Source organism: Piliocolobus tephrosceles, chromosome 4 (genome assembly GCF_002776525.5).
Source record: "Piliocolobus tephrosceles isolate RC106 chromosome 4, ASM277652v3, whole genome shotgun sequence".
In the NCBI taxonomy this organism is placed as follows: Eukaryota; Metazoa; Chordata; class Mammalia; order Primates; family Cercopithecidae; genus Piliocolobus; species Piliocolobus tephrosceles.
In genome coordinates this window covers 163,578,404-163,601,829 of record NC_045437.1, presented here as the reverse complement: position 1 = coordinate 163,601,829, position 23,426 = coordinate 163,578,404, and the positions used below count along the sequence as shown (strand labels likewise).

Here is a 23,426-nt window from a genome sequence, read left to right as displayed (position 1 = left end):
AGGAAGAACCTGCCAGAGCTTTGAAATGATAGTTTTTCTTAATGTACTCTGGATCAAATTCTTAGTACTCCAAGCACCACAAAAGTATAGAAACAAAGAAAGTTGAGCTCAGGAATTTGAGACCAGCCTGGGCAACATAGTGAGACCCTATCTCTACAAAAAATTTAAGAATTAGCCAGGTGTGCTGTTGCATGCCTGTAGTCCCAGCTACTTGGGAGGCTGGGGTCAGAGGATTGCTTGAGCCTGGAAGGTTGAGGCTGCAGTGAGCAGTGCTCATGTCTCTGCACTCTAGCCTGGACAACAAGGTGAGACCCTGTCTCAAAAAAGGAAATAATAGTATAGTAAAATATATGCCTTCCCCATTCCTGAGCAAATATTGTGGCATTTTTTTTTCCTTTTTCTATATTAGCATGTATAGTGTACATAAATTAGACTAAGTACTTTTATACTTTAGAGGCAAAATACAAACTATTAGCATATATATCAAATTTTAAAATGTTACTAAATCCCCAATTAGAGAAACATTTTCTTTTGATAATAGCAGCTCATTTTAAAGTATATTATATATTTCCAAAAAGTTAAGATGGATTAGACCAATGACATCTGTATCAAATGACACAAACGATCATAAATCAGAATCATTAAAAATAAGACAAAAATGAAAGAGTAAAGGAAAATGGGAGAAGGAATTTTAGTGTTGTCATTATTGTAGCTGCCCAATGGGTTCTTCCTGCCCACTGCACAAACTAAACTCACCAGGACCATGACATTGCAGTAAAACAGTTTGATTGATGTGAGGCCAGCCATGCCACGTGGGAGACAAAGCTATTATTCAAATCAATCTCCCTGAAGGCTCAGAGGTTAGGGGTCTTTCAAAGATAGTTTGGTGGGCAGAGAGCTACAGTAGAAGGCATGCTGATTGGTTGGTTTGGAGATGAAAGCATAGGGAATGAAACCTGTCCTCTTGTGATGAGTCAAGTTTCTGGGATGGGGGTCCACAGGGCTGGTTGGTGGGTCCAGGTGGGGCCATTTGGTTGTCAGAAATGCAAAAACCCGAAAAGACATTTTAAAAGGTCAATCTTAGGCTCTACAACAGTGACATCAACTACAAGATTAATTGGAGAAGTTGCACATCTTATGACCTCCAGAATAATGACTGGTAATTATTTAGAATTCAGGCCCGTCTCATCCTCCTAATTTGGTAGCCTTTCAGTAGTTTTACAAGGGCAGTTTAGTTTTTGAGAAGGGCTATTATTTAAACTATTAAACTATAGACTAAATTTCTCCCAATGTTTTAATAGCTTGGCCCACACCCAGGAGTGAGCAAAGACAGGCAGCCTATCAGGCTAGATGATGGAGTCAGCCATGTCAGATTTCTCTTATTGTAATAATTTTGCAAAGGTGGTTTCATTATAAAATTCTATTCAGCAGAGCATCTCCTTTGATCCTCACAGCCTCCCCTGGAGAAGGTAGGAGCCATGGCAGTATTGTCATTTTATAGACAAAATAACTGTGCACACAGAGGATAGATGATTTGCTCTAGTCCAGAGAGTTTGAAGTGGCAGGTCCAGGTCTGGAAATTATATCATCCGTCTAGAAGCCCAAATTCATTCTTTTCTACCATGCCACCTACAGGTTACAGAAATAATTTTAACATGTAATACAGGTGTAACTAGCAATATACTTTTAGAATTGTCCAGCAGATATAACACCTTTAGCACTGAGATCCTGGATTTTAAGTTCATTAAAAATCTGTAATAAAACTTCAGCACTCCGGAGAAAGACCCTAAAACATCAAGACCTGCAGATGACAGAAGCAAAAAGTCTCTATAATCACAATCTGCCCTCTATTCATAGCCCCTGACTCCTTAAGTCTCTTACCACTTCACAGCACCCACTACCACCCCCGGCTGCACAATCCCCAACACTGGGTCTGGAATCCTATTAATGTGAAGCTGTAGGACTCAAACCTACCTAGTTCAAGGGACTATGACTGTTGTATCATCCCTCCCATTCAAATCACAGCAGCAGCCGAAATCTTGAGACCAATGATTAAACCCTCCAGCTATTAACTTGATAATCTGGCTACTAAATCCTTTTAACTGCACTGATTTTCAACACAGGAACATCCTTACTTCCAGCTGGGCTATCATCCCAGGCCATTTCCCTTTCTAAATCGCTGCTACATTTCTCCCTGCATGCCTGCCTGTACCCTGTATACAGGATCAGCTCATAGTAAATCTATTAGCAATATAGAAAACATCTCACAGAGAATGAATTTTACTGATATCATGTAGTAACTGTCAGTCATAGCTGCTCCTCTGCCCTTGTGCTGGCTAAATAAATTAACATATTGGCCAGTGTTCTTATTGTTTGTGTTCTTTGGATAGTTTGTATTATTTTTATCATGGTTATCTTTGAGATACATATATGGAGAGAAAAAGAATAAGCACAGTTTCGACTTCTTTTATGAAGCAACCTACCAATGATTATATTCTTGAAAAGAAATTATTGCTAGATTATTTGGAGCTAGCTGTTGGAAAAGAATCTAAAAGAAGCTAACTCTTAATGATTTGGAAAGCAATTGTCTTCTTACAATTTCAAAGGGAAGAAGGAATTTTCTGAAGAAGTGTTTTTAGGAGATGCTTCTATTCTTTTCTAATTTCCTCCACTCAAAAAATTATTTTAAAAAAAGAAATTCAAGTTTCACTCAAATCAGCATCAAAAACTGTTTTTTCAAACTTCTTTCAAATATTTTAAAACTCTTGAACTCCATCCTCTCTATAGAGCTATTTCTTTTGTTCTTACCACAGTTTCTCAAATGCCTAAGTCTCACAGATTGGAGACTTGTGTTAGATATTAATAGAGAACAATTTTATGTCAATTTAAAGAGGAAGTATCTTTGTCAATATGTGGAAGCAAGAATAAATTTCATGAAATCAAATATTTTTAACAATTATTACGTTTTCACATTTGTGTAGCCAAACTACAAAACCTAAGTCAGGGGCCTTCATCTGGTATATCTCAGCTTTTCCTACGTGGCTACTTTCACAGTGAAAAAATAACTGAATTAGATAGATAGATAGATAGATAGATAGATAGATAGATAGATAGATAGATAGATATACACACACACACACAATTCAGATTTATGCCTAAAAATTCATCACAAATGTGTTTTTTAAGTTAGACGAGTAGTTTGGGTTAAGGGTGTTCCACTGTTTAAAAATTTATCAAAAAGGAAATTTAAGTAAAGAAAGAATAAGCAAATGTAAACAGAGAGGAAGGAAAAGTAATTCTGCCAGAAAAGATGACCCATTTTATTAGGTAAGATTTCACCCAGAACAAAAGAAAAAGACATTGTAGGGGTAGGTCCAAAGTAGTAAAGACTCACGCTTTGTGTAATTCCAGACTGTAACTGTGGGTATCAACTCTCCACAAACTCACATTGAGATCATCAGGCCTCTAACTGCAGGCACCAAAGTTGCTTTTGATAGTGGCAGGAGACAAATTCCAAGGCAAACAGGGATGGGTCCCCAGTGAAACCTGACCTTCAAGCCAACGACAGCCTGAAGCCTGAAAACCAAGCTGCTACTTCCACGTGGAGTCCAAGACCAGAGTAAGAACTTTGAGTCCTTTTAGCCAATCAAATGGTGCCTTTTCCAGTCCTGCCCATAGACCAATTAGCATGAACTCCCCCATTCTGAGCCCATTAAAAACCCCTGACTCAGCCTCACAGCTACCTGCTTTCTGGCCCCCTCTCACACAGAGGGCTACCTACTTTGGGTCCCCTCTTGTGTTGAGAGCTTTTCTGTTGCTCAATTAAACTCTTCTCTGTCTTGCTCACTCTCTGGTGTCCACCTACCTCATTCCTCTTGGTTGGGGGACAAGAACTCAGAAGTCCCCCAACAGTGGGCATGAAAAGAGCTGTAACACTGTACCCTCTGTCCCACTCAGTGAGAGCAGCAGAGGAGAAAAAGCTGCTCGGTACCACACACCCCAATTCGCTGAACTGCTGGTGGTAAGAACAAGCTGTGACACAGCCTATTTGCCAAAGCAGCAGGCAACAAGAACAAATGAGAGCTGTTAATGCTTCCTGGGGCCTCAGACCGCAGAACTCCCTGAGCAAAAGCTGTACCATCCCTTGGGGCTCTGCAGTTGGCACTGCTGAATTCCCCTTATCTAAATGCTGGCCCCCAAAGCAGAAGCTGGCTGCAGCATGCCCAGACCAGCCACAGGTTGAGTGCAGAGCCATGGCACACATAAGATCTAGGCCAGTAGCGCAAGTCAAGTGCAGTCTGCCAGGCTGAATGGGCAGGGTGAACCCAGTGGGCCCAAGTGAAGCCCAGGCAGAAGCATTGCCAGCCATGGAGATTTCCAGCTGGTGAAGTGGCACTGCAAGAATTCTGTCATCTCCTCCCCCAATACAAGGGATCCAGGGCTCACCTGGGGTCCAACAATTGCTCTTGTAAGCACTTTTATTGGGTGTCCAGAAAATCAGTGACCTAAATTTAGAAGCTCAAGCCAGGACTGTAAATTACTCCCAGGCACTCTGCAACTGAGAATACCTGGAGAAAGTGGAACAAAGTTCCCATTGATATGAAGACTGACTGAAAACCAAACTGGTCTTCTTAGACCCTGGCCAGCTTCTGAACAATGAAACCACGTCCACCCTTCACTGTGGTTTCTTCCTCAGCCCTCTTGCTACCATTTTGCTAATTTCAGCTCTGGGCCCCCCAGGCATTCAGCCTCCTCCTTCTGCAGCATCGCAAGCTTCCCATCTTACATTCTCTTTATCCAGTCGCACCAAAAGTCTTGTTCTCTTATTTTCTTTCATGATAGCCTGAATGACTCTTCAGGAAGAGCTTCACTTATCCATAAAATATTCAAATCATAAGCAACAAAAAAGTGGTTCCCCATCCATGGGATGGTTGGAGGTTGCAGGGACAGGGGAAATTTACATGGCTGTCTTCAAAAAAACATAACCCCCTCTTTGAGTTTGTCTTTTTAAAATATTTTTACTGATAAATTATAATTGTATACATTTATGGGGTAAACCCATTCTTTGACTCTTCCTTACAGAAAAAATCCTGCAGAAAGGAAAATAGTTTCTATTGCTGTCAAACTACATCCAACACTCATCCAGATTCTGCTATAGATACTAAGATTTCCCAAACATGCACCCAACTTGTGAGCAACAGTTGAATTAGCATTTCGTGCACACAGTTTCAACATTTTGCTCTTCATTACAGGAATACGATGGAAACTGGTGAGGCAGGGAAGAATAGAGAGAAAAGTGAAAAAGAGAGAAAGTTACCATGTTATTGAACTACAGATGGTGCATCCACACCACAAGACTCAAAAGATTAAAAAAATTGACTGTTGTGTAGGAAAGCGGTGGGAAGAGGAGAGGAAAAGGAACCTGGGGAGAGCTTTCTGTGTGAGGGGAAGGAGGCAGCGCTTCTCTTTGAAAAGCGGATGAAGGTTAAGCCCTTGGGGAACTCGGATGAGTCTCTTTCATGAACAAGCACATCTTAAAACACAGCTCCCTTGAGAAGTGGCATCACCATTTCATTTCATTTCATGTTCAAGGTCACGAAAATGCTCCAAAAATAAGTTTGAAGCAGGAGCAAAAGGGAAGGAAGCAAAAAAGCAGCTTTGACAACAAAATGATTATGTGAACAGGTAGGTACATTGTGCAGTAGCTCGCGGCTCTTATCCTACCAGGTCAGTCATTTAGTCCCTGCGGATATGGCCTTTGACCCTCTTTCTTCCCCTAATGACTCAGCCTGTTTTCAATGGCTGCTCCCTCATGGGAAGGAAGATGACAGAGGACATACACAGTAATCAGAGAAATTAGTTTTGGAAGATCATATAATACCAATCCTAATACAAAAGGACACAGTTCAAAGAAAAACAGAGTCTGGTGTTTCTTCAGGGTCACTGACAGAGGCCCTGGACAAGCAGTGTCATAGTGAACCTGGAGTGTTTTAGAGAATGCAGCAGAAATGGCCCCCGTACATTAAATGCCTCAGATACCTAAACCAAATTTGAGGTTTCTTTGATGTACTTACTTCTCAGTCTTTATTCCAACACCAAATCCTATTCTTTTTCCTGAAGCTTCATTGATAACGATTTCTACCCCTTTACTCCATTTCTGTCCAGGATGCAGTTCAGTGACATCCTCACTGCCATTTGCCACATCTCTACAAATAGACTCCTGACATCTGGTAACCTATAAACTTCAGTCCAGTCTGTGTGCCATTGCCAGATCTGTCTTTCTAAACCACCATTTATTTTAAAAACTTGTTCCAGGCTGAGCGTGGTGGCTCACGCCTGTAATCCCAGCACTTTGGGAGGCCAAGGCGGGCAGATCACCTGAGGTCAGGAGTTCAAGACCAGCCTGACCAACATGGAGAAACCCCATCTCTACTAAAAATACAAAATTAGACAAGCATGGTGGTATATGCCTGTAATCCCAGCTACTCAGGAGGCTGAGGCAGGAGAATCACTTGAACTCAGGAAGCAGAGATTGCAGTGACCTGAGATTGCACCATTGTACTCCAGCCTGGGCAAGAGCAAGACTGTCTCAAAAAATAAATAATAAATTTTTTAAAAAACTTGTTCCATTGATTACTCTTCTGGCTGTTTGATCAAACTGTGCCTCTCCATTCATTCTTTCCCACTAATACAAAAATATGCTTTGGTTTCTCTTTATACTATAGCATAGTAATAGTCTGTTCTCTTGAGCATATTGGCTTCTCCAGCTACTGCTGTACTTACCTCTTCTCTAGCCCCACTGTTACCAGAAAGGAGAACTGATCCATACCCCAAGAGAGGTTCTTGACTCTTGCACAAGAAAGAATTTAGGGCGAGTCCAAAGTAGAAAGCGAAAGCAAGTTTATTGTGAAAGTAAAGGGATAAAAGAATGGCTATTCCCTAAGCAGAGGAGCCCCGAAGGCTGCTGGTTGCCCATTTTTATGGTTATTTCTTGATTATATCTTTAAAAAGGAGGTGGATTATTCATGCCTCCCCTTTTTAAACCACATAAATTACCTTCCTGATATTGCTATGGCATTGGTGAACCGCCATGGCACTGATGGGAGTGTAGCAGTGAGGACAACCAGAGTTCATTCTCATCGCTATCTTGGTTTTGGTGAGTTTTGGCTGGCTTCTTTACTGCAAACTGTTTTATCAGCAAGGTCTTTATGACCCGTATCTTGTGCCAGCCTCCTATCTCACCCTGCGGCGGGCGCCTGTAGTCCCAGCTACTCGGGAGGCTGAGGCGGGAGAATGGGGTAAACCCGGGAGGCGGAGCTTGCAGTGAGCTGAGATCCGGCCACTGCACTCCAGCCTGGGCGACAGAGCGAGACTCCGTCTCAAAAAAAAAAAAAAGAATGCCTAACCATCTGGGAATGCAACCCAGTAGGTCTCAGCCATATTTTACCCAACCCCTGTTCAAGATGGAGTTGCTCTGGTTCAAATGCCTGTAACACCACTACCCTGATCTCCAGAGGCTCTGCCTATTGAGACCATCTGCCTCCTACTTGTCAAAACCAATAGCAGAGATTCCATTCTTCCTTTCTGGGATCTTCGTGTAGCTTTTAACATAGATAACCTTGCTTTCCTGTAAACTCTCTCCCGCTAACTTGGAGATTACACTCTTGACTCCTCTTTCCCCTTAAATTTTTATTTTCTGCCTTCTTTTCTGGCTTCCCTTTTCCTGCTACTCAAACTTACCAGGTTCCATCTTTGGTGTTACTGTCATCTTTCCTGGTGCCTAACCCAATACTGTTCCTTGCACATAGGAGCCCCTCAATAAATGCAGGTTGTGATTTACAGATTTTTTGACACAAATTTTATGATTTCTTTGCAATTTTTTCATTTGTCTGTACCAAAGTTCTCTGCTGCTTGCAGGATAAATTTCACTTTCCTCAGCCTAGAATTAAAAGCCTTCTGCCATCTGTTCCTCCCACCCGTTATACCTCCCCATCTCTGGGCTCAGACTTTGCTCAAGTAGTTTCTTCTTCTAGATATACCCTCCTTACCCTCTCCCACCTTCATTCCTACACAAAGCATCTCCAACCTCTACAAGGGTTCAAATTCTTTTTTCAAAGGCAAGCCTGACCAACCAAAATCACAACCATTTTTTCCCCTGAAGACTTCCCATCTTTTCTATAACTCATTTAGATGCATACTTCCATGGTAACTTAACTGTTTGGGGAGGGATGTGGGAAAGGAAGATGGGGATACATGTATGGAATGGGATGGTGTTTGGGGGTGTGAAGGAATGCAAGTGTATGCATGCACCTGGGCCTGTGTTGAGCTTCCCTAAGGGCAGACTGAACTCCTTAACTGCTTATGGACACCTGTTGTCAAATATAGCAGCAGATATCTACTTGGGGCTCAATACACAGTAGAAATGGATTCTAAGCTGTCAATCTTTACTCTGTGTGCTTCATCCTGAAGGTATTAGAACTCCCGCAAATCACCACATACGCCCCAAAACAAACCTTTGAGTGTGCCATGTGTGGCATGAGGTCCCCTGAGGAATTAAATCATCCAATGACTTCCTCTCAAAAACTAACCCATCAATAGATAAATGGAAAAACATATGGTATATATACATACAATAAAATCTTTTTCAGTCATAAAAAGGAATTAAGTTGACAATATATGCTGCAGTATGAATGAACCTTGAAAACATTAGCCTTAGTAGGCTGGGTGCAGTGGCTCACGTCTGTAATTCCAGCACTTTGGGAGGCGGAGGCAGGTGGATCACTCAAGGCCAGGAGTTCAAGACCAGTCTGGCCAACATGGTGAAAACCCATCTCCACTAAAAATACAAAAATTAGCTTGATGTGGTGGTGCACGCCTGTAGTCCCAGCTACTTGGGAGGCTGAGGCACAAGAATTGCTTGAACCTGGAGGCAGAAGTGGCAGCAAGCCAAGATCACACCACTGCACTCCAGCCTGGGCAACACAGTGAGATTCTGTCTCAAAAAAAAAAAAAAAAGGAATACAAGAAAACATTATGCTTAGTGAAATAGGCAGACACCAAAGGAAAAATATTCTGTTATTCTATTTCTACAAGATACCTGGAAGAGGCAAGTTTAGAGACAGAAAATAAAGTAGAGGTTACCAGGGGCTGGAGAGTGGGAGAAAGGAAGAGTTATTGTTTGACAAGCTTTGAGGTTTGGTTGGGGATGTTGAAAAAAGTTTTGGGTATTGACAGTGGTCATGGTTACATAACATTGTAAATGCATTTAGTGCCACTGAAAGTATATTCACAAATGACTAAAATTATAATTATGGTATGTGTTATATATATTGGTTATTAAAATATTATAATTATATAATATATATAACACATATTTAATATATAATTTAATATACAATTATATGTTGTATGTGTATATATATACACACACAAGTAAAATAAGTAAATGAATGAATGAATGTCAGCCAGGCCCTGTGATGAGTAGACTGTGGAGAAGGCAAGCTGCCCTGTTTGCCTGGCAACCCACCTCACATCCTCCCCTAAGGACTACAACACTCACATATGACCCAAAGCAGCCGAGAAGCAGAAGGTCTCACACTATTTCTCAGTGGGTCGGCAATTTGTTTGGCATCCCCATCAGTAGGCAATTCCTCCAGAAAACAAAATGCACTAGACCCGCATCTCAGAAGCTAAGCTCCTCGTCAGAGAAAAGAGAGGATGTGTCACAAGAAGGCTTTCCTCTCTCTTTTGTACTATGCGATCTTAAGCAAGAACCCTCTCTCTGAGCTTACCTATGGTACAGTGCAAATACCTGCCTTGCAAGACTACTGTATTCTTGTGTAGCTAAAAAATGTATGATACATCAAACACTTGTAATGGTGTTCAGTGCAAAGCAGACCCTCAACAATGGTAGCTATCATTATTTTCATATTATCTTTATTTCACAGCATTATACTTTCTATAAATGAAGTTCAGAGTTATCATTTCAAACACCTTCATGAAAATGGAAACTTCTTCTCATTGCCAAATCCTCAAGAAAAAGGAATTGTAAATTTATCAGAGATTTGACAATACTATATCAAATAAAAATATATATATATAACCAACCACTGGCTAGCTCTAGCAGCCACAGACAATGATAAAGGAATGAACTTAGAAAAGCTTCCAAACTATTGAAACTTTAGACTCACTGAGCAATGGACTTTCCTAGCGCCTCCAAGCTGTGCCTGTTTCAGCATTTCTGAAGAGCAGAGCGGCTGCACTACTATAGTTGGTGATGCCGTAACTAAATCTAATACGACACACCAGAAAATGCCATTGAACCTGAGGAAACAGTATTGATGATGCCCTTGAGACTAGGCTCTCAAATGATATGAGCCGTTTCTTCCTGCGGTGGGGGAACTGTCTCTGTCCTTCTCACACATTCAGGTGGGTGTATGTGTGATGCAGCTTCAAGTAGAGATGATGATGGAAATTAGAGATGAGAGAATTATTAGGTCAGCAGGCCCACTGCACTATTCAAGAAAAGGACTTGAGGTAATTGGATCTTTAAAATGAAAAATGTAAAACAGGAAAAGTAGATACTGCTCTGTGCTGAGCACTCACAGAGGAAAGTAAAGCAAAACACACATCTTCAAACGAGAGTCAGTCTTACGATCTGGAGGGGTGGGGGTGAGTCCAGAAGACTTTTCATCTTCAAACGAGAGTCAGTCTTACGATCTGGAGGGGTGGGGGTGAGTCCAGAAGACTTTTCATCTTCAAGAGGGAAGGGCTTCAGACTTTCCTGCAGCAATCTTCACTGTGCACTTTACCTATGCCATGTCTGTACTCGGCTTCCGGACAAGTGCTGACAGACCAGAGCCTCAGGGAAATTTGGCATGTGATGGAATGCTGGAAAATAATCATTTATTGAGGTCTCCAAGAAACACTGGAGAGGCCATTTACCAAGTAGAACAAAAACATTTTCCCCACATGGAGAAAGTACAAAGATGTTGCCTTAGGTCCTTTATTGTGTTTTATGATCAGTGATATCCAGATTCCATCAATTATATAATCACATCTGGAAGACTGGGGGGATTATTCCAGCAACTTAAATCCTCTCTGGACCTTGAAAATATTTGAGGATCAAATGAGAGAATTTATGACAATTTTTTTCAAAACAGCTACATGTATTTTCTTTATATCTTTGATAGAGTCTAGTTGAGTTATTTCATAAGCTACTCAACACATTTGGTAGTACAACTTTCACATAATCAATGATGGAAGCAGGAATAAGATGAAAGATTATTATCAGTTACTATTTATACTACATAGTTCATATAATACATACACATCTAGGTATAGATACAAACATATACATATATGTATGCATATATACATATATAACTGCAGATCCCCCATAAGCCAAGCATTTCTAAATTTTCCATGTGTATTAACTTGCTTAATCCTCATAACTCATCATGAAGAGAAAACACTATTGGTGTCCAAAATGTACAGATGAGGAAACTGAAACAAGAAGTTTGGAAACGTATGCAACATTCCCTTCAGAGCCCATTTGGAAGATAGGCAGTCAGGCTCCAGAATCCATGGTTTTTATAAACAGGAAAAACCAACACATAAAAAGCACACTTATCCACAGATATAGCACTTTGGCCTGGGCAATTTTTGTTTGTTTGAGGCAGTCTTGCTTGGTCACTCAGGCTGGAGTGCAATGGTGCAAGCACAGCTCACTGCAGCCTCAACCTCCGGGGCTCAAGCAATTCTCCCATCTCAGCCTCCCAAGTAAGCTGGGACTACAGGTGTGGTGTCGTCATGCCTGGCTTTTTTATTTTTTGAGAGACAGAGTCTCTGTATGTTGCCCAGGATGGACTCAAACCCCTGGGCTCAAGGGATCCTCCCACTTTGGCCTCCCAAAGTGCTAGGATTACAGGCATAAACCACTACACCTGGCCCATTTTCTTGTCTAAATTAACACTGAGCAAGCCTTTCATTATTCACTGAACATATTCAGCCAACTGCAATAATTGTTCAAACAAAGAATTGAAGGAAATGGTTCCAAACTGAAGCTAGTTTGGAAAATTTGGAGCAAGATAATCCACTGAGGTTTGAACATATCATATTAAAGATTTTTTTGTGTGCCTTTAATGCTGTTTGGAGTTTTCATGAGCTGTGAAGACTCAAGGGAACAAGCCAAAGTATCGTTGCAGAAATTCTGAATACCACTAAAATGAGCTGTCAAACATAAATCAGTATCTAGCTATTTTTCGACCTATTTATAAAAGTGCAGCTGTGAAATACATCTAAAATACAAATCTGAGTACATTTATCTGAAGATGGTACTTTTAGCAATAACCTTTTCAAACAAACAAATGCTGTCTGTCAAAAACAAAATAATTGCATTGTGTCAAAATGTTGGGGGTGAAGTATTTAAGTTCCCTGTGTAGCTGGTATGATAGATCGTGGAATTTCACCTGGTGTCAGCTTCATTCCAACTGCCCTAGGGCTTAATGCTGGCACCAGCCCAGGTCTGGCTTTTACTGAAAGAAGAAGAAATGTGTGAGAACAAAAAAGGATTTCTGGATTTCCAGTGAATACTCTCAAAGTTTCTAGGATTTCATGTTGAAGATGAATGCAGACTCTAAAATTACTCTAGCATATGTTCCATATCATTTTCAGAATAGATTTTGTTTTCAAAGGTACTAGCCTCTTGTCCTGGAAATTAGACAAAAGCCACATGTTCCCAATGCCCTTTTCTGTATTCATTCTCAACAACTAACTGTACATTAGTTTTATTAAGCAAAATCAACCAGGAAAAATCATTACAAAAAGAATTTTCAGCCTCTTTGAAGCTCAAGATTTATAGAAAAGTAGATACATGCCAGAACCATATGAATTCTGAGCAAACGCAGATGGCCCCTATTGGTATTATTTCATTCGACAACAATTTTTGATCACTGATTCATTGTCATATCCATCCAACTGGAAAACTCTAGGCATTTTGTTTAATTACAGCCAACAGCCTGATGCGTAGAAAGACCTGGTTGCTGATTATTAAAATTCATAGTTCTTAAGTAGAAATTGGGGATAATCTAAAATAGAAATAGATCTCTGAACTGATTTTAAGGAAAAAATGCCACATGTGTTTTAATTTTTAAGTACAGAGAAATTCTGAATTCACCACCAAAAAGAAAACACTGCATTTGAGAATGGCAGCATTGGAAGTTCTGCTCATTTTAGCTAAACAAAGTCTTGATTTCAAGCAAGAAAACATGACTAGATTTTATATCTTTATAATGTAAGGAATATAAGTGGAAAATGCTCTTCTAAAAAGGACAATACTCATATTTATTGGTAAAGATAACTACTTCATTTGAGCATGATGCTGTATTCCAAGACCTAAAAAAAAAAAAAAATCCATTATTTTCTGTTATAAGCAAAACCAAAGAAAGGTCAAAAGGCTATTTTTGAGCACAACTCTATTCTGTGGCATAAGGATGTATGTTACTGTAGATTTTCACAGCCCACTCTGTAGAAAGGAGTTCAAGGGCACTTCATAAGTTTTTGAGTACTCTGGCTTTCTGCAAACTGTGTGCAGAATAGGAAGTCTGAAGGGTTCAGCATATACCTGTCTGTAATTAGTGTTGTTAGCCATCAACTATATCATTCTATCTAGTGTACTGGGTGCTTTGCACATTACTTCCAATCTAAACAACCACCTTTTCAGATTAAGAAACTAAGACAAAGAAATTTATTACACTTTAAGTTCTGGGAGACATTTGCAGAACGTACAGGTTTGTTACATAGGTATACACATGCCGTGGTGGTTTGCTGCACCCATCAACCCGTCATCTACATTAGGTATTTCTCCTAATGCTATCCCTCCCGTAGCCCCATACCCCTCCGACAGGCCCCACTGTGTGATGTTCCCCTCACTGTGTCCATGTGTTCTCATTGTTCAGCTCCCACTTATGAGTGAGAACATGCAGCGGTTTGGTTCTCTGTTCTTGTGTTAGTTTGCTGAGAATGATGGTCTCCAGCTTCATCCATGTCCCTGCAAAGGATATGAATTCATCCTTTTTATGGCTGCATAGTATTCCATGGTGTGTATGTGCCACATTTTCTTTATCCAGTCTATCATTGATGGGCATTTGGGTTCATTCCAAGTCTTTGCTATTGTGAATATTGCTGCAATAAACATACATGTGCATGTGTCTATCGTAGAATGATTTATATTTCTTTGGGTATATACCCAAGTAATGGAATTCCTGGGTCAAATGGTATTTCTGGTTCTAGATCCTTGAGGAATCACCACACTGTCTTCCACAATGGCTGAACTAATTTACACTCCCACCAACAGTGTAAAAGCATTCCTATTTCTCCACATCCTCTCCAGCATCTGTTGTTTCCTGACTTTTTAATGATCACCATTCTAACTGGCATGAGATGGTGTCTCATTGTGGTTTTGATTTGAATTTCTCTAATGACCAGTGATGATGAGCTTTTCATGTGCTTCTTGGCTGCATAAATGTCTTCTTTTCATAAGTGTCCGTTCATATCCTTGGCCCGCCTTTTGATGTGGTTTTCTTGTAAATCTGTTTAAGTTCTTTCTAGATTCTGGATGTTAGCCCTTTGTCAGATGGATAGATTGCAAAATTTTCTCCCATTCTGTAGGTTGCCTGTTCGCTCTGATGATAGTTTCTTTTGCTGTGCAGAAGCTCTTCAGTTTAATTAGATTCCATTTGTCAATCTCGGCTTTTGTTGTCGTTGCTTTTGGTGTTATAGCCATGAAGTCTGAGAAAGAATTGTATATATACAATTGCTCTAGAGCAACATGATGCTGAAGAAAGTCAGCAGGCCCCAAACCTACATTTTTTTTTTTTTTTACTGTGACGCAGACTTTTTTTTTTTTTTTTCTGAATCACATTCCTCCCCACTAAGGGTCCATCCACAGTGGCCACCCTAATGCAAGTCACTCAATATTACTTATTATAACTTCATTTTTAAAAGTCATAAAATGGTGTGATGAAAGTATATGACAGCTAATCAAAAATTTCTAGTGTAAAAAAGTTAGGTAAAGAAATAAATAACTTCAAAGAATTATGAAAAGAAAACAGTATTTCCTAAACTACTCCCCCTTAACACTACAACCAAATACCATATTAAAATTAGAACTATTCTAGTAAAAATTTCATTGACTTCGGATTTTGTTCTCTTAGTTTAACCAGGAATTTATTTTTTTTATTTTTTTATTTTTTTTTTGAGACGGAGTCTTGCTCTGTCGCCCAGGCTGGAGTGCAGTGGCCGGATCTCAGCTCACTGCAACCTCCGCCTCCCGGGTTCACGCCATTCTCCTGCCTCAGCCTCCCTAGTAGCTGGGACCACAGGGGGCGCCTGCGACCTCGCCCGGCTAATTTTTTTTTTTTTTTTTTTTTTTGTATTTTTAGTAGAGACGGGGTTTCACCGTGTTAGCCAGGATGGTCTCGATCTCCTAACCTCGTGCTCCGCCCGTCTCGGCCTCCCAAAGTGCTGGGATTACAGGCTTGAGCCACCGCGCCCGGCCTAACCAGGAATTTAGAAGAAAAGGAAGTCTCTGAAAGAGAGTTTAGATATTTTCTAAAAGTGATAGAAGTTTCCTTCTGTTAACACAGCGTACCAATCCTTTGACTCATTTAAGTGATTTATTCACTTAAAAATGCATGTCCCTTGGAAGGCAGAAAACACATTTACTAGATCTATGCAGCAATGTGAAATGTCTATAAGTTTAAAGATGGGGGTATGTGGATGTATACATAAGGTGATTTTATAAAAGTACACAATTTGAATTTTTAATAGAAAGTTTTTAATATTAATGTTGATTTTACTCAATATCTGCTGTCAGGGAAGTGTAACTGATTCTTTTTGTAAAATATATACACAGTTTATGTGGTATTACTTTGAGATGTTATGAAGTTTTTCCCTAAATTATAACAATTTCATTATTTTTTATCATGTTTTCTTCCTGGGTGATTTTATTTCAAAGGGTTAATGGTTCATCCATGATACCCTTTTAAGAAAATATGAGTAGACTGGGATGAATTACTGGGCCGCATTCTCAAAACCCACTCAGACTTTAAAAAAAAACAGGTCCTACATAAACCTGCCTCCTCATCAAAACCAAACCGTGAATAAATTTAGGATTGTGTTCACAGATGGCAGTTCATGAAATCACTCAGCACCAAGTGCAGAATGTTCTCAATGGCTTGGAAAATCAGAATGAACAATGCATCACCAAAGATGGTGGTTGTGCTGGTCTAGATTTTTGAATTGTATAGTGTTAAAAACTCTACAAAATAGGTTTGCAGGAGATGTTTACAAGTTTCTTTCGTATATTGTATTTACATTTTAAAGTTTCATCAGGACTTTATAAACATCCTATGTTTTTAAACCCCACCCGAACCCCCAACACAGAGGGCCTCCCTCATAGGATGGAAAGCAGAGGTTTCAATTTCACAGCTATGATGTTAACCATGAAATAGGGCCTTCTCTAAGGGAGACACATGGCGGTGGACTTACAACTGATATACTTACCATTTAGTGAACTAAAGGCTAGATAAATGGAAGCTATTCATGCTGTGGTGGGGTTTAGGTCAGCTTGGTCACTTTTTATTACATTTTAAAATAACATTCTTGTAATTTGCATTGAGGGTTGATATTATCTATGTGGACATTTGGGAGGCTGTAAAAGACAAAGGGAAACATTCAGATTCAGAGTTGAAAAAGTTTTTATGTACACCCTATATAGATCTAATTCTAAGCCTATTGGGTAAAAAGTCACATACTTTACATAGAAAAGTTATAAACATTTTATGAATAAATATGCTTAAAAATTAAGTTAGTTTATACTTTCCGGATTGTTTTCCTTTCTTTTCTACATGCATTTAGGATGAAATCTCATTTGAACATGGACTTTAAATAGTGAGGTTAGTCCACACAATAAGGTTAATATTAAGAAGAGTGAATAATAGCCAGGTAACTACAAATAACTAAATTCATATTGTTTTGTTGCTGCTGTTTTTTAGAGACAGGTTCTCACTCTGTCACACAGGTTGGACTGGAGGAGAGTGGCGCAATCATAGCTCACTGCAGCCTCATATGCCTAGGCTCGGGTGATCCTCCCTCCTCAGCCTCCCAAGAAGCTGGGTTTATAGATGCATACCACCATGCCCAGTCTAAATTCATATACTTCTAAAAACACCTGCACCACATGCCATGAACTATTCTAATCACTTTATATTTGCTATTTCTTTTAATACTGACATAACCCATGAAAAGTAATAAGCTTCTCCTGATTTTACTATTGAGGAAACTATCTTAATGCAATGAAATGACTTTTCTAACAGCAAGGAGCTCTTCAGTGGCAGAGCCAGAACTTGGATCCAATTCTGTCTCAATAAAAGCCTCTTCTCTATGCTGTATTTCTTCTCATAAATGTCCTACAACATACGTAGCAAGCCTAGAACCACTTTTTCATTATAGGATATATTTAAAATTGAAGAATTTAGTAGAATCTTATCAGATCTCCAACATTAACTAGCTTAGGGATTAGAATTTAACCACAGACTATAAGGGAAAATTGCGATTTAACTTAAAACCACAAATGTCATACAGAAATAATAAATCTGTTCATAGCCTGAACTGAAATCTATGCCTTACTTTCTAGGAAAAAAATCATAGATTTTCTACATGTTAGCCACGAGTCAACAAAACACGTCTTATTTTGAAGTGACTCACATAGTATTACCTTCAGGTATGGTACAAGTTTTGACTCTAAGAATATAACATGCTGATGTGAATACGTGAAGAGACACATAGCTCATGGGGGGAAAGCGACCTTTCTTTCAAAGCTATCTCCAGAAGATACCATTCACTCTGCCTGCCCTCAAGGAGCAATTGACTCTACTGGTTATAGTAGGAGAGTTGTACTCTAATGTCATACCTGGAGAACTTTGACAGCAGGCAGCCATAGCATACACTCCCCACACCCTTCATCCCCCATCACCTCTCGCTCCTCCTTCAGATTGGCTATAAAATATGTGGGGACCAGTACAAAATGAAGATGTAGGGTTCCGAGTTCAAAAGTTAGTAAGAATTTCAAGACAGCTAGAACAGAGCATCAAGTTAAGTATATTAGTTCATTTTCACACTGCTGTAAAGAAATACCCAAGACTGGGTAATTTATAAAGAAAAGAGGTTTAATTGACTCACAGTTCTGCATGGTTGGAGAGGCCTCAGGAAACTTACCATGATGGGGGAAGGGGAAGCAGGCACATCTTACAGGGTGGCAGGTGAGAGAAAGAGCATGTGGAGGAAGAACTGTCCAACACTTATAAAACCATCACATCTAGTGAGAACTCACTATCATGAGAACAGCATAAGGGAAACTGCCCCCATGATCCAATCACCTCCCACCAGGTCACTTTCCTCAATATGAGGGTACCATGGGGATTACAATTCGAGGTGAAATTTGGGTGAGAACACAGAGCCAAACCATTTTTCAAACCAAGCATGAGGCCTTCCAAGCATAGGGCCTCAAGTGATTGCACAGGTCTCATATCCATAAATCTGGCCTTATTCCCCTTAACAACATTTCTGTAGACACATGTGATGCCTGCTGGCCTGGGGTGACCTTTATTCCCTTTCAGTACTACCTTTGATGTTTCTTTTGTGTGTTTTATCTGGATAATATTGTTTGCAATATGTGCCTCCTAAGAGTAGGTTTGGTGTCCTCACTCAGCAACTGTCCCATTTGGCTCAGGATGTTCAACAGTCAAGGCCAAGAACTCATTCTGACATCACAAAAAATGTGTGACATGTTATCCACAAGTTGGTGATCTAGTGTAACTACCTGAACTGAACTCATAGAGATAAAGTGCTCTTCCTCAAGGTGCAATTTCACTCGAAGCATAGATGATTCACAAATATGCAAATCTGCCTTTTGTTTGCTTGTTTTCTCAAAACCAAACACATTTATAACAAAAGATACCAGCACAATATGGCTATTAATTCTCTTCCCTTCGTAAGTTCAAAAAAATGCCACAGAATGTACTTCATCTGCTTAGCCCTCTTTTTGTGTTTCAAAGGCTCCCCACCAGTAGAACCACATGATCATTTGCACCATCTGTGCATCGAGAGAAACACATTATTATCCAAGCCAATACTGAGGGTATTCTATCAAGAAAGGAACCCACTCATCAGAGAAAGGTTATGCAGAAAAGCTCCTGCCAGAAAACTGTTTCCTCCTCTCTCTCTCTCTCCCTCATGTGAAATTCATGAAGATGAAGTGCAGCTTTTGTTTCCCATCAGTGAGATGAGCCTTAATACACTCTTGCCAAAAGCAAGCTAACACAGAGTAATTGTTTTTCATCTAAATTGCATGTCCAACCTGCTTAGTCTTCAAAGAACATAGATGCTACAGCTTTGATACCCAACTGCAGAATGACAAAGGAGAAGGCACAAGGCACATGGGCATGACGAGAATTTTTAATCACCCCCTATCTGTCAGCAAGCCCTGGAACTCTGAGGCAAGAGGAGAAGAGAGTAGATTATTCGCAAGGTGGATAAGGTTCCATATTTCATTCAAGACCAACTTCTTTTTTTTAAGAGAGAAAAAAGTGATTTAGAGGGAATTAAGATTCCCCAAGGTGTTTTTAATCTCTTTTCACTCCAGGGCCAGGTGCCTCATGTAGCACTTAAAAGGGTTTCAAAAATGAAAGCAAATGCCTAGAACACAGAAAAAGATATCCATCTACACAAAGCATCTGCCTTTGTTTAAGAAAAAAGTAGTTTCAGCTTTATGAACTTCACATCTAGACATTTTATAATTTTGATGTTACAGTTCTTATACTTTTTCTCCATGAACACTACATCCAATACATAGAGGCAAAAATCATTAATATTTAATATTTTTTAATATATCAAGTATCCTTTACGTCAATAAGTTCATTTAATTGCACATAACTGCAGAGTGTTTGTGAGGAGGTCTATGTGATGTGAATAAAAACTGCCCAAAGCAATGGAATGAACAAATCTGCATCCACTACCATCTCTTGCAGGTGGAGATACTACCTAAAAGCTGTGTGGCTCTCATCATTGATCCCCGGGCCTCATTTTGTAACCAGGTGCTGAGACAAAAGATTTGATTCTGTTTATTGTGTTTGTTCCACTTAATTTAATTCTTTTTGCCTGGTTTAAACTTCTATTTTCTAATTACATTCGTAAGCTCTACAGGGACTGGAGTGCTACACCTTTGCTTGCACTTAGAAAATGTGGACATAAACCAAATTACTTCCACAGCTGTCAGTAAATTGTGCTACTGTCCTGTATCATCTAAACATTAGAAATTTTTGACCGCAGGCAGCCCAGTGATAGAAAGTATCTCCCAGCATGCTACCAAATAAGAGGAGACAAGCAAGTCCATCAGGCTGTGAATGTCAGAACGGAGGAAAGTGCTGTCCAGTTGGAGATGGGGGTATTAGTGTCAGTTCCACCGCTAAAGGAGCGTACAGCTGAGGCCAAGTCATCTAAATCCTCAGGGCCTCAGTGTTACCTGTAAATTGAGTCTCCAACCATCTCCACGGTTATTCTTCCAGTGCTAAAATGTCTGTAATTTCAATCTCTGTGCTTTCCTTTCTTAATAATCAATTTCAGTTTTGGAACAGAAAAATTTTCCTAAAGTGAAAGTTTTGACCAAAAAAACCAACTTAGATAACTTTAGCTTTTACAATGAAGACGATACCCTACCATCATTAAGGTATTATTGAACCCTGGAAGCATTGACATTATGTAATGACTTTGAACATAAAATGGCAATTTACAATGGTCATACCGTACATCTGTTTGTCTAGATACAGACTGAAAAGAGGGATCTTGGATATAGATGTTTACCTGAGACCTATTACCTGGCCTGTTGTAACACATTTAGAAATGCTGTAAGAAATTTTTGTGAAACTACCCCATGATTTTGAAGCTTGATACTACACCATCAAGATCCAAGTATTTCCCAAATACCCAACTCAGCTTATGTATTCATCAGGAAGTTGAGACTCTGTTGTATTTTTTTAAAAAAAACAGTTTAAGCAAATAAGGGTATTTACTCACTTACATAATCTAAATTTTCAGGGGTATCACTAACTTTAGGCATGTCTAAATCCAGACACTTCACATTGCCAGGGCTTGGTCTCTGACTCTTGACTGTTTCCTCAAATGATTGCTGCATTCTTAGGCAGACTTTTTGTATACAGTGGCAAAGACAGCCCCTGGCACCTCTAGGCTTAACTGGAGGGTAGGCAGGAAAAGAACATACACCAACTACAGATTAATTGATCTCAATAAACCAGAGTAAGTGAAGCCAGTTGGTATTATCTAGAGATTAGAGAGCTAAGCTGAAAGTTTACCAAGGAGGCAACATTCTCATGGCAGCTCATAGGGATGGAGTCTCCATTTAGAGTCCACTAAAATAAACTATTTCATTTTAATACCAGCCTGATATAATGATATTTTTAATGAATATGGTCACAAAATTCCTTTACTTTGCCTCAGTTTGCAGAAAAATAAATGATACACACTACAAGTCAATAAGTACAATGAAAAGTGAATCTTTAGAAGTCAAAGATTCTAGTTCTGACTCTAGCAGTTTGAAAAGTCACTTAAACTCTCAGTTTCATCACCAGTAAGATGAAAGTGCTGAGTAAAGTAACCTAAGGCTTGTTTCAAGTCTTGAAATATGAATCCATGTAGTGCCGACCTGGCTATTTTAATGTTTCAGGTTTGGGTTTTTGCTTTCTTGCTACCATTTGTTCCTCGACAAGGGAAACCTAATCGCTCAGAACTCTGAGAGACATTGATCACTAAATAGGTCAAAAACATCCTGCAAGAGATGAAAGCATTCACAAGTTTTGCAGAAGGTAAGTAGATAAGCCAATAGCCCATTATCTTGAACACTTTGGCCTTCACAGGAAAACAAGCAAGCAGTCAACCCCAGCTTCAATACAAGCTGAGTGCCCATGTATTGATCTTCTGTCTGACTGGGTCATGGGAGTGCTGGTGTATATTAAGTAGAAAAAGTACTGAAAATTACATTAATTCAAATGGCTAAATCAATATTTAACAATGCAGTTAGTGGTAGTTGACCTTAAATGCACCTTTAATAAAACAAAGGTGATTCAGGCCAGCCTCCAGCATATGCCATTCAGAAATATGAATTAATGCAGAACAGATACGTTAAAGACCTCTACTAATGCAGATGCCTTTGCAGCTTGGTCCGACTGCAAGGAGAAGTTCAAAGCCACTCTCTTAGCACAGGCAATTCGAATTTTATTCATGTGATGTTGTGTCTTCATTTATCACATTCTCCCTGTCTCAAGAATCAGACAGCCTTGATCTCAGCACATTGAAAAGCAGAAAAAGGATTTCTACAACTATTTCCCCGGCAAATTATTAGTAAATCTTTCGTGATAGCTTTGTAACCTTGAGCACTTTCTTTATAAGTAAACATGGATGTTACCAGTTGTTACCCTAGGAGCCCTATCTTACTATATGATTTGCATATATTTGCATATAAACATATCAGTTAGTACTCCACTTGCATTAAAGATTATTGAAATAAGCTTGCTTATATTAAAGAGAATGTAAAAAAGAATAAAATAAGGAATCAACAGAGGCAATCTCGTTAAGATGTCAGAATCATCTCAGATGCTATTAGCTATTATATCCGGCTCACCCCCCTAAAGATGTGAGACTTTTTTAAATTGCCTTGCCATCCATAAAATACCTTAAGCTGTACAGCATTTTAGTTATCACTGACAACTCTAAGGGAAAGGTCAATGTAAGAATCTATTTCAATACACCTAAGGCAGCAGGAGACTCTGTGGCATTCCCAAAGGAGCCCAGGAAAGTTTACCTGATTTTGTGACCTAAGATGCTAGTGCCAAAGGCACCATTTCCATTGCATCCTGGTTTGGCTGCAAGGACAAATGTGTGATAATTAGAAATCTCTCCTGAGACACTTCCCTTTGATTTGCTGTTTGGTGATGGCTACAGTTTCTCTGCAGCCTTGCTTCTCTCAGGTCTGTCTGCTGGTTACCATGGCAATGTGGCTCAATGCAGCCTATGAGCTAAATCAGCATTCTGCAGTATCCAAGCTGCTGGCGGTAGGACTTGAGAATTGGGCAGAAAGTTTCCAGGCTGAATGTAAACACGGTTGCTTGAAAATATGATCATACACTTGAATGGGAAAAGGGACATTCCCCAGAACAAGATCACAGTTTATCATCAAGGATATGGAATAAACACCCTATCTGCCTTAAAGCCAGCCACAAGAGTTCTGGACAGGGAGAGGGTTGGCAATATATGTTAGACTTTCTGGCTAATGCTGGAACTCCAACAGAAGT

At 39.6% G+C, this 23,426-nt stretch overlaps 1 long non-coding RNA gene across 1 annotated transcript; it reads right to left on the bottom strand.

The window, feature by feature from the left end:
- Positions 1 to 10,808: 10,808 nt before the first annotated feature.
- LOC111527792 lies at positions 10,809 to 23,122 on the bottom strand. The gene is made up of 3 exons (XR_002726765.2): positions 22,937 to 23,122; positions 17,975 to 18,138; positions 10,809 to 11,106 (listed from the first exon to the last, which is right to left on the bottom strand). It is a non-coding gene; the product is annotated as an uncharacterized LOC111527792 (long non-coding RNA).
- Positions 23,123 to 23,426: the final 304 nt, after the last annotated feature.